Here is an 8,474-nt window from a genome sequence, read left to right as displayed (position 1 = left end):
GTAGGTAGTGACTGGATTAGTGAAGCTGGATAATGATACAACCGTATGTAGGTAGTGAATGGATTAATGAAGCTGGATAATGGTACAACCGTATGTAGGTAGTGACTGGATTAGTGAAGCTGGATTATGATACAACCGTATGTAGGTAGTGAATGGATTAATGAAGCTGGATAATGGTACAACCGAATGTAGGTAGTGACTGGGTTAATGAAGCTGGGTACTGGTACAATCGTATGTAGGTAGTAACTAGATTAGTGAAGCTGGATAATGGTACAACCGTTTGTAGGTAGTGACTGGATTAATGAAGCTGGATAGTGATACAACCGTTTGTAGGTAGTGAATGGATAAATGAAGCTGGATAATGTTACAACCGTATGTAGGTAGTGACTTGATTAGTGAAGCTGGATAATGGTACAACCGTATGTAGGTAGTGACTGGATTAGGCAAGCTGGATAATGATACAACCGTATGAAGGTAGTGACTGGATTAGGGAAGCTGGATAATGGTACAACCGTATGTAGGTAGTGACTGGGTTAGGCAAGCTGGATAATGATACAACCGTATGAAGCTAGTGACTGGATTAGTGAAGCTGGATAATGATACAACCGTATGAAGCTAGTGACTGGATTAGTGAAGCTGTATAATTGTACAACCGTATGTTGGTAGTGACCGGGTTAATGAAGTTGGATACTGGTACAACCGTATGTAGGTAGTGACTGGGTAAATGAAGCTGGATAATGGTACAACCGTATGTAGGTAGTGACTGGGTTAATGAAGCTGGATAATTGTACAACCGTATGTAGGTAGTGACTGGGTAAAGGAAGCTGGATAATGGTACAACCGTATGTAGGTAGTGACTTGATTAGTGGCTTGATAATGATACAACCGTATGTAGGTAGTGACCAGGTTAATGAAGTTGGATAATGGTACAACCGTATGTAGGTAGTGACTGGGTTAGTGAAGCTGGATAATGGTACAACCGCATGTAGGTAGTGACTGGGTTAGTGAAGCTGGATAATTGTACAACCGTATGTAGGTAGTGACTGGATTCATGAAGCTGTATAATTGTACAACGTCTGTAGGTAGTGACTGGGTTATATTAATGAAGCTGGATACTGGTACAAACGTATGTACATGTAGGTAGTTATAGTGACTGGGTTAATGAAGCTGGATACTGGTACAACCGTATGCACGTGTTGACTGGATTAACGAAGAACTCTTGTATATACGGGTTTGTTATTGCTTTGTGAACAAAGAAAATATCGTATCAATCTTGCTTAAAAGGACGAGTATCCAATATTATACACAGGAGCTGCCTGAAGAAAACCCACACAACTTATCGTTGCTTTTTGTGTGAGGAAAACCCCGTGAAGAATCATTACCTTGCTGTATTTCTAGCGGACGAGAATCTAATAATTAGAAATGCATAACCTGGTTTTATATAGTTTATAAATCATAGCACCCAAGGCCAATTACATATTTTACAGACTTCGTGTAAGCATCGTTAAGAGACAAACATCTTATATTTACACGTGCATGGCCTAATTGAATGCATGACAGTTTATCGTTGCGTCAGGTGCGAAGTAAATCTCGTATAGATCTCGTTTTATTATCGCCCGGCTCCTAGTATCAGTGTGTGGGGTTTATCTGTTAAAGAGAGCAAGGTAAATTGTTGTGGCATTTTGACGGCAATTCAACACCTTGAATTATACCGTTAATCTACACCGAACATAAAATGCCCAATAATTGAGAGCGGGAGATAAGGGAGGTAACTTATAGTGTTTTTGTGTGGTCCGGGGTGCTTTATCTGGAATTAAGACATTATTAATACAATCGTATACAGAATGTTCAACAACCTGAGCCGACGTGGCCATGATCAGACATTAAACTCCGAACATATACCGTATGGCGACCGGGGCTATCACTAGTACAGATTATCCTATCAAAACGTCTGGACGGCGGGGCTTTTGAACAGTGAAAGGATAGTGTTACATTGGCACCTTTAAAAATAACATTGCATAACAATGCACGACAGCTGTTAGGCAGCATAGTGGTGGTTCTGATCTTTTAACCATAAATATAATTTCTGCAATGACTGGTGGCAATGACAACCGTAATACAGTTACAGACACGTTGGCAGCAGAATATACATGTAGTTCACGAAACAACAGTTTACAATTTAAACGATAATCACTTCTCTACCAAAATGGAACTTGTGTGCGGCACTTTTTCAACAGAGAACAGCAAACATTATGACTAGTTTGTACCAAGTTTTCTCCACCCAATCATTTTAAGGTACTACTTGTACTTAGTTCTTCTGACAGATAAACATTGCTTAATATCATGCTGTACTAATATCTGAAGGCAGTTAAAGGAAATACTTGTAACACCTGCCTAGTATGCTATATAGGTATATATACTTGATTGATTAGTTGATGGTATAATAACCAAGGTTTTACATGTGTACGACTTACGTAGTGTTACAGTGCTGGTACAGTGAGATTATTTTTAATCTGACTGACTGTTTATGACATTGATTTAAACTTTATTTTATTTCACAATAACATTCCAGAACATACATTTTATACAACAAGTATTCAGAAAAAAAGATTGAATCTGATGTTAAGCGGTCTCCTTTTAAAAGTTCACAAGCAGGCAGCGACTGATCAGATAGAAGAAGAAACGTTATAGGAAATGTTTATGGCATTAATCTGTTATGAGAGCATTGTTTCAGTGAAAGAGAGCTCAGGCTTTGATGAAAACTATCATAAACCTGATTAATATCATATACAAGTAATATATTCCATAAATCACGCCATGGTGATAACCGTACGGGTTTTAAAGGGCTATGGTGCTGGGTGCCGTTTCACGACGCGTACGTAAAGTTACGGGTACCCGTAAATATTTACGTGCACGTAACTATGTGCACGTAAGTTACGTAGGGGGTGTTTCACGAAACCGTACGTAACTTTTCACATTTACGTACGGGTTTACGTGCACGTAAATTATACCGGAAGTGAATAATCCAACATGATGTGATGATCCTTAGGTTTAAAGCGGTTACAATCTTAACCATTCAATGATTTCTTTAGACTTAACATACAGCGATTCTCATTGGAATATTTCCATTTATGAGGTGGCCAGAACTTTCAGAAGTGGAACTCTCTAGTGTCATAGTTAAACTAATTAGAGCCCCGTAGAACCCGAGGCAGCACATGAGAGCCCGGTACAGCTGGATAGAAGTATTTGAACCGCCCGGGCCTTTTCTTTTGATGTCATGTCATACATGTAGCAACTGTGTATTTTTTTTCCATATTTTTACAATATGAATGTAATGATGAAGAAACATATCATATTCTACAAATCCATACTTGCGAACTCTCCCTATTTTGGATGGAGATTCCCGATTTTGAACCCTGAAATTCAGCATTTTCAACTATTCCTATTTTCTATTATCTGATGATTTCATCTGGAAGAACAACTCAAAAGATGCCACTTATTAGTTATCTAGTTATAGGTAAAAAAATATGTATATATACATAACAATATTATGCCAATTTAGAATTAGAAATATAACAACTGTCAAGTACATGTACAGCTAATATCGCACATGTGACAGTACCACGGAATTAAATTTTAAGTCCGTCACAGTACTTGTATTATTGGGACTATCTGATCGCCAGTTCAACTAAATATTAATAAGTACATTGTTTTGTAAAACTCTGATACAACTAAATATTGTTGTATTTTTAGGCATGGAAATATTAATTGTGAGGATTTTTATCATTTCACAAACCCGATGATTTCCAATTCGTATAATTATAGAGGGCACAATAAAACACTGGGCAAATATTACATGTAACTGAAAGTTTACAAACAAAAATAAGCTATTGGATTTGGAGATGCCGCGGACTCTTGGGGTGAACCGGAATCAGTAGTCAAACATAAGCCAATTAATTGTGTAGGTATTGTTATTATAAGGATGCAACACAGTAAAAGTCTATCCTCTTAAAAAAACCAAAAATTGACAGACTTGCGACGTGTTGTAATAGAAGCACCACAACAATATCACAGCGACAAGATAGCGGATAGTTAAACGTTAAGTTACCTTCAAACATAACTTCCGTCGACTTAAACTTTCTTGCCGTTGCTTTCCCTTTCAACTACTGAATCATTGCATAATCTACATGTACAAAATATTACTCGGAGATGAGGGGTTGTCTAGATCTCAGTGGTAGGGATCAGGTCGGTTGGGGGACAGTTTCACAAAGCGGTACTTGTCGAATGACAATTATATCGGGATCAAATCGTTATAAAACAACCATTTTCTAACATACTTTCATATTTTTTCAATTACAAAAATATTTGCAACAGGTGCGCCAAGGTTTGGTAATGTGAACTCTGGAATCCAAAGAAAGGACGGACGAAATGACACAACAGTTCGTGATTTTTTGGGCAGATTATGATCAATTTCTTACTCTTTATTGATATACGTTAGTGACGCGTCATAAGCCTTTCAAGATACGTCATTTCTCCATTGCATTTATCAACATTTTTTCAATAAATTTCATGAATTTTTTTGACATCCGATTTTTAAACTTAACGTCCTGCCAGAAAATTACACGTTGCTCTTGCTAGTAGTATTGACATGTACATAATTCTCTAAGGTTCTGTTATTGAGATACCAGTTTTCGTCTACGTATCAAATTTACTGTTGGCGTCTTTCTAATAGGACACAATGGCCAATTAACTCATTATGATTTAAAAACTAAGAAATGGGTGATAACATTAACCTAATTAACGAAAGCTTTGGATAATTCTGTAGATGTACGCAAAATGTCGTTAAAATGGATCAAACAACGAAGCCAGGGGAAATTATTGGAGAGCCCCCCAGTAAAATAACATACAACCCAATGGGATAATGACGTAACGTTGAAGACTTACATGTACGGCACGTCATTGCATACAACATCTTTCATACATTTCTCCACATTTTTTTTTAAATCTTCTTCAAGTAAATCGGAAATGTTATAAAAACAAAATTTGATATACCGTGAAATAGAATTCCCACATTTTTATTTCATATTAATTTTATACTTTTTCTTAAAATCAGAGACGTATACGTCTCTGTTAAAATGGATAGCAAATTTGCAGAAATTCATTTTTTCTGATATAATCAGGTTAAACATGAAAAACGACCTGCATAGCATAATTATTAAGCTAAATATTATATTATATCTTCAAAATCAGCTAACGAAATAATATTGCAGTATTTTGAAATAAATATCATCGTTTATGAAATTAAAATTTCGTTCAATTTCATCACAAAACTCATCATTAAAAATCATGAAATATATCTAGAAATGCATGGAATATATAGCCGTCGCTGTTACCATCCAAGTAAAATATTGGGAAAATACTGTACTTTTGGCCCCTACCTGTGATTTGTTGGTTTAGACACACTCATCCCCTATGTACGTAATGCCCACTGGAGTTTATTTATTTAACACGACACAATACGGCAGTCATTTGTTTCCTTTTATGACGTCTGAACGTAAACTTACGTGTGGTTTACGGCAGGTATTTGTTGGCGTAAGTTACGTGCGGTTTTGGGCGTAACTTACGGGTACCCGTAACTTATTTACGTGCACTCGTAACTTACGTGTACGTCGTGAAACGGACCAAAAAACTTACGTACGGTTTACGGGTACCCGTAACTTTACGTACGCGTCGTGAAACGGCACCCTGGAAAGGAAAATCGTAAAAGGAAGGGGGACAACTCTCCCGTGGCATTTGATTATTACGTCACAATACGTCGTATCAGTATTTGAAATCTTGTTGGGTCTGAACGAGGGGATTTGTCACACTGACATATGAACCAATGAAATCGATAAAACTCATTGCCAGCTTAAGGGAAAAAGAAAGAAATTGTTTCAGCCGAGGGAACCTATTTTCAAATGATGTGGCGTTGCAAAAGGTCGTCCATATACGACGATGATTAATATTTCACAGAGGTTGCTAAGTGATAAAATTTCACCAATCCATATCATCAAATATATCCTGAGATTTTGCTTTTGTAATAATTTCAATTGTTTCCAGTATTGGTACCAAATTATGGCATTGCAATTAAACCAAGCTACGTCAAACTGAGTGACGTCACTATGGAGCTGAATTTTTTTAAAGTGCTTATAATCAATTAACTAAGTTCGAACTTGTAGTTCTTCTAACAAACATTTACAGTTTCATTTAAGACCGCCAAGAATTTAACCAAAATAACACAAGGATTAGAAATAAATCCGAGAGATCTTTCGTGACAAAAAGCAATCCTTAGTTATTTACATGTATAACATCCAGCTTCGCAATATTGACCACTTAACACCAAGGTTATCCTGTTAATGAAAATAAACAGATAAGATTCTGTTATGAAATCCACGGGGACTATGTACTGGTAAAACAACTTTTCGGACCTGAAGTGCATTGAGGCAGATGCTTTATAGGACAGGAAATTATAACTTAACAATTCAATATTGAGTGATACTAATTTCAAGATTTGATTTCTTCAATGGTGTCTAATTAATGAATATGGACATGCTTTGTACCTCTATATAATCCTGTTGTTATTGAAGCAAAATTACGAAACATAGACCTGTACCTCAAGGGAAGCAACTCACACATAAAGTACAGTAGAGTTCAGCCAAGGTTTTATAAATTTGGAATTTGAGTAGAAAAAGCTCCTTAATACACATTGGTGTTACTGAGTAGAGAAAGGACAAATGCTCGTGCGAGGGAAGTCAAAACAAAATGTTACAGAGCCTTGGTCGTTTTGTGGACGTGTGGATTGGTCAGCATATATACGAGGACTACATTTGTAGGTCGTGCCGACAGGACCTTAATGGCGGATAATAGCGGGGTGTACCGTTATGGATCGTGTCGGCACACTCAGACCGCTTTTAATAATAACGTGACAAGTTTAATACACATTAAAATGGCGACCAGGCCGATGGCAGCCGAGGGCCCCCGTCAGGCCGACCCTAATGGAGATGTGTTGTGTCGAGTACTTTGACCAACTCTGGCAGGCCATTTCTCATGGGCGACTAGACGAAGAAAATGAAAACACTTTATCTACGAATTTCGTTTTTGATTCATTTTTGCTATGCCCGGTCCTCCGTCATGTAAGCCGTCTATAACATTACGATGATAGGTTATTTTCAACCATTAGGCGAGATGGATTTCTGATGAAAATCTACAGAACCATGATCGTCTGCCAAAACTTTTACGAGAAGAGCAATGTTTGGCCTTTGCGACTCTCGTGTTTGGTGGCTCTAGTGCACGTGAGCGTGGTGATGTTAAGAACACGTGCGTGTTTATATTCTTAGCGTATAATGTTTCACTTGTCATCAATTACTTTTCGTTAGGGACCAACTGGTATTTCCGTCAAATGTTTTTACATTTAAATAAAGCAAGGCCCTTTAAAATATCTTAAGCTATACAGACAAGTCTTGTTAACAAGAAAATTACGCAAGAACCAGCAAACTCTTAAATGCCATATGTAAAATAAGTATACAGTAATAAAAAAGTAGTTTTTGTAGGACTTTTGTAATCAGTACATTCATATATTCCTTTCACGAAAAAAAGGAAAAAACTTATTCATATCGTGTTAGTTTTTTTATTCAACATAATGTTAGATATATATTCTATTTTTTATTCAATGCTGTGCAATGACAAATTGAAATATCTATACATTGTAAAAACCAGTCAGCTGACCTCGGGTGACCTCTATTGTCCTAAGCTGACCTTCAGTGACACATGTCTGAGTGGCGGGACAAAGATAAACGTTATTGATATATGATCTGTAAATCGGTAAAAGAAAAAATGAAAAATTCTAGCCGGAGTGAGACTGTGACAAGCGACCTGCCTCGCGCGCTCAAATCGATATCGAGGCTATGTCGTGTATTGTTTTAACCAGTCTCTGTATTGTTACCCTACAGTATAAAAATGGTAGGCTGTAGTTTTTTTCTTGAAATAAACATGGTATTTAGTGAAATTGATTTCAGAAGATAATTCATGTAATTCGCGTCTGCCTCTGCCCCGAGAATCCAACCCATAGATCTGCTGTAGCCTGCTGATTAGCTCGGCAGTGATCCCCCGGAATTACCACATGTTTACGTACGGCGGCCCGGCCCGGACGGTAATTGTAGGCCTGTCCACGGCTCCCACATTAGGAGAAAATGAAATCAACATTAACCTAGTCTAACCTGCCATTCCTTCGGGCTTGTAGCTTTACACCCTCAATTTGTTTCCTATTTATGTTATGTTCTGTGAAATACATTGCAGCGAGTCTATTACAAATAGCGTGCGGAGGGTGCTTCCCTCCGTCTTCATCGAGATGTAACTTTAATTAAAAGCATTGTATGACAAGACAAAAGACAAGCGCAGCACGGCTGACGCGGTGTTACTCACCCTAATTATAGGCA

At 37.5% G+C, this 8,474-nt stretch overlaps 1 long non-coding RNA gene across 1 annotated transcript in view; it reads right to left on the bottom strand.

Moving 5' to 3' along the window:
* LOC110443371 overlaps nt 1–7,605 on the bottom strand; it is a 15,864-nt gene extending 8,259 nt beyond the window's left edge. The window contains exons 1-2 of the long non-coding RNA XR_002462105.1: nt 7,593–7,605; nt 6,589–6,591 (exon numbers count right to left, since the gene is read on the bottom strand). This is a non-coding gene — a long non-coding RNA (uncharacterized LOC110443371). The remainder of the gene's footprint in view (nt 1–6,588; nt 6,592–7,592) is intronic.
* Nucleotides 7,606–8,474: the final 869 nt, after the last annotated feature.

The sequence above is a fragment of the Mizuhopecten yessoensis genome, unplaced genomic scaffold, assembly GCF_002113885.1.
Source record: "Mizuhopecten yessoensis strain PY_sf001 unplaced genomic scaffold, ASM211388v2 scaffold716343, whole genome shotgun sequence".
Classification (NCBI taxonomy): domain Eukaryota; kingdom Metazoa; phylum Mollusca; class Bivalvia; order Pectinida; family Pectinidae; genus Mizuhopecten; species Mizuhopecten yessoensis.
This window is presented reverse-complemented; position numbering and strand designations above follow the sequence as displayed.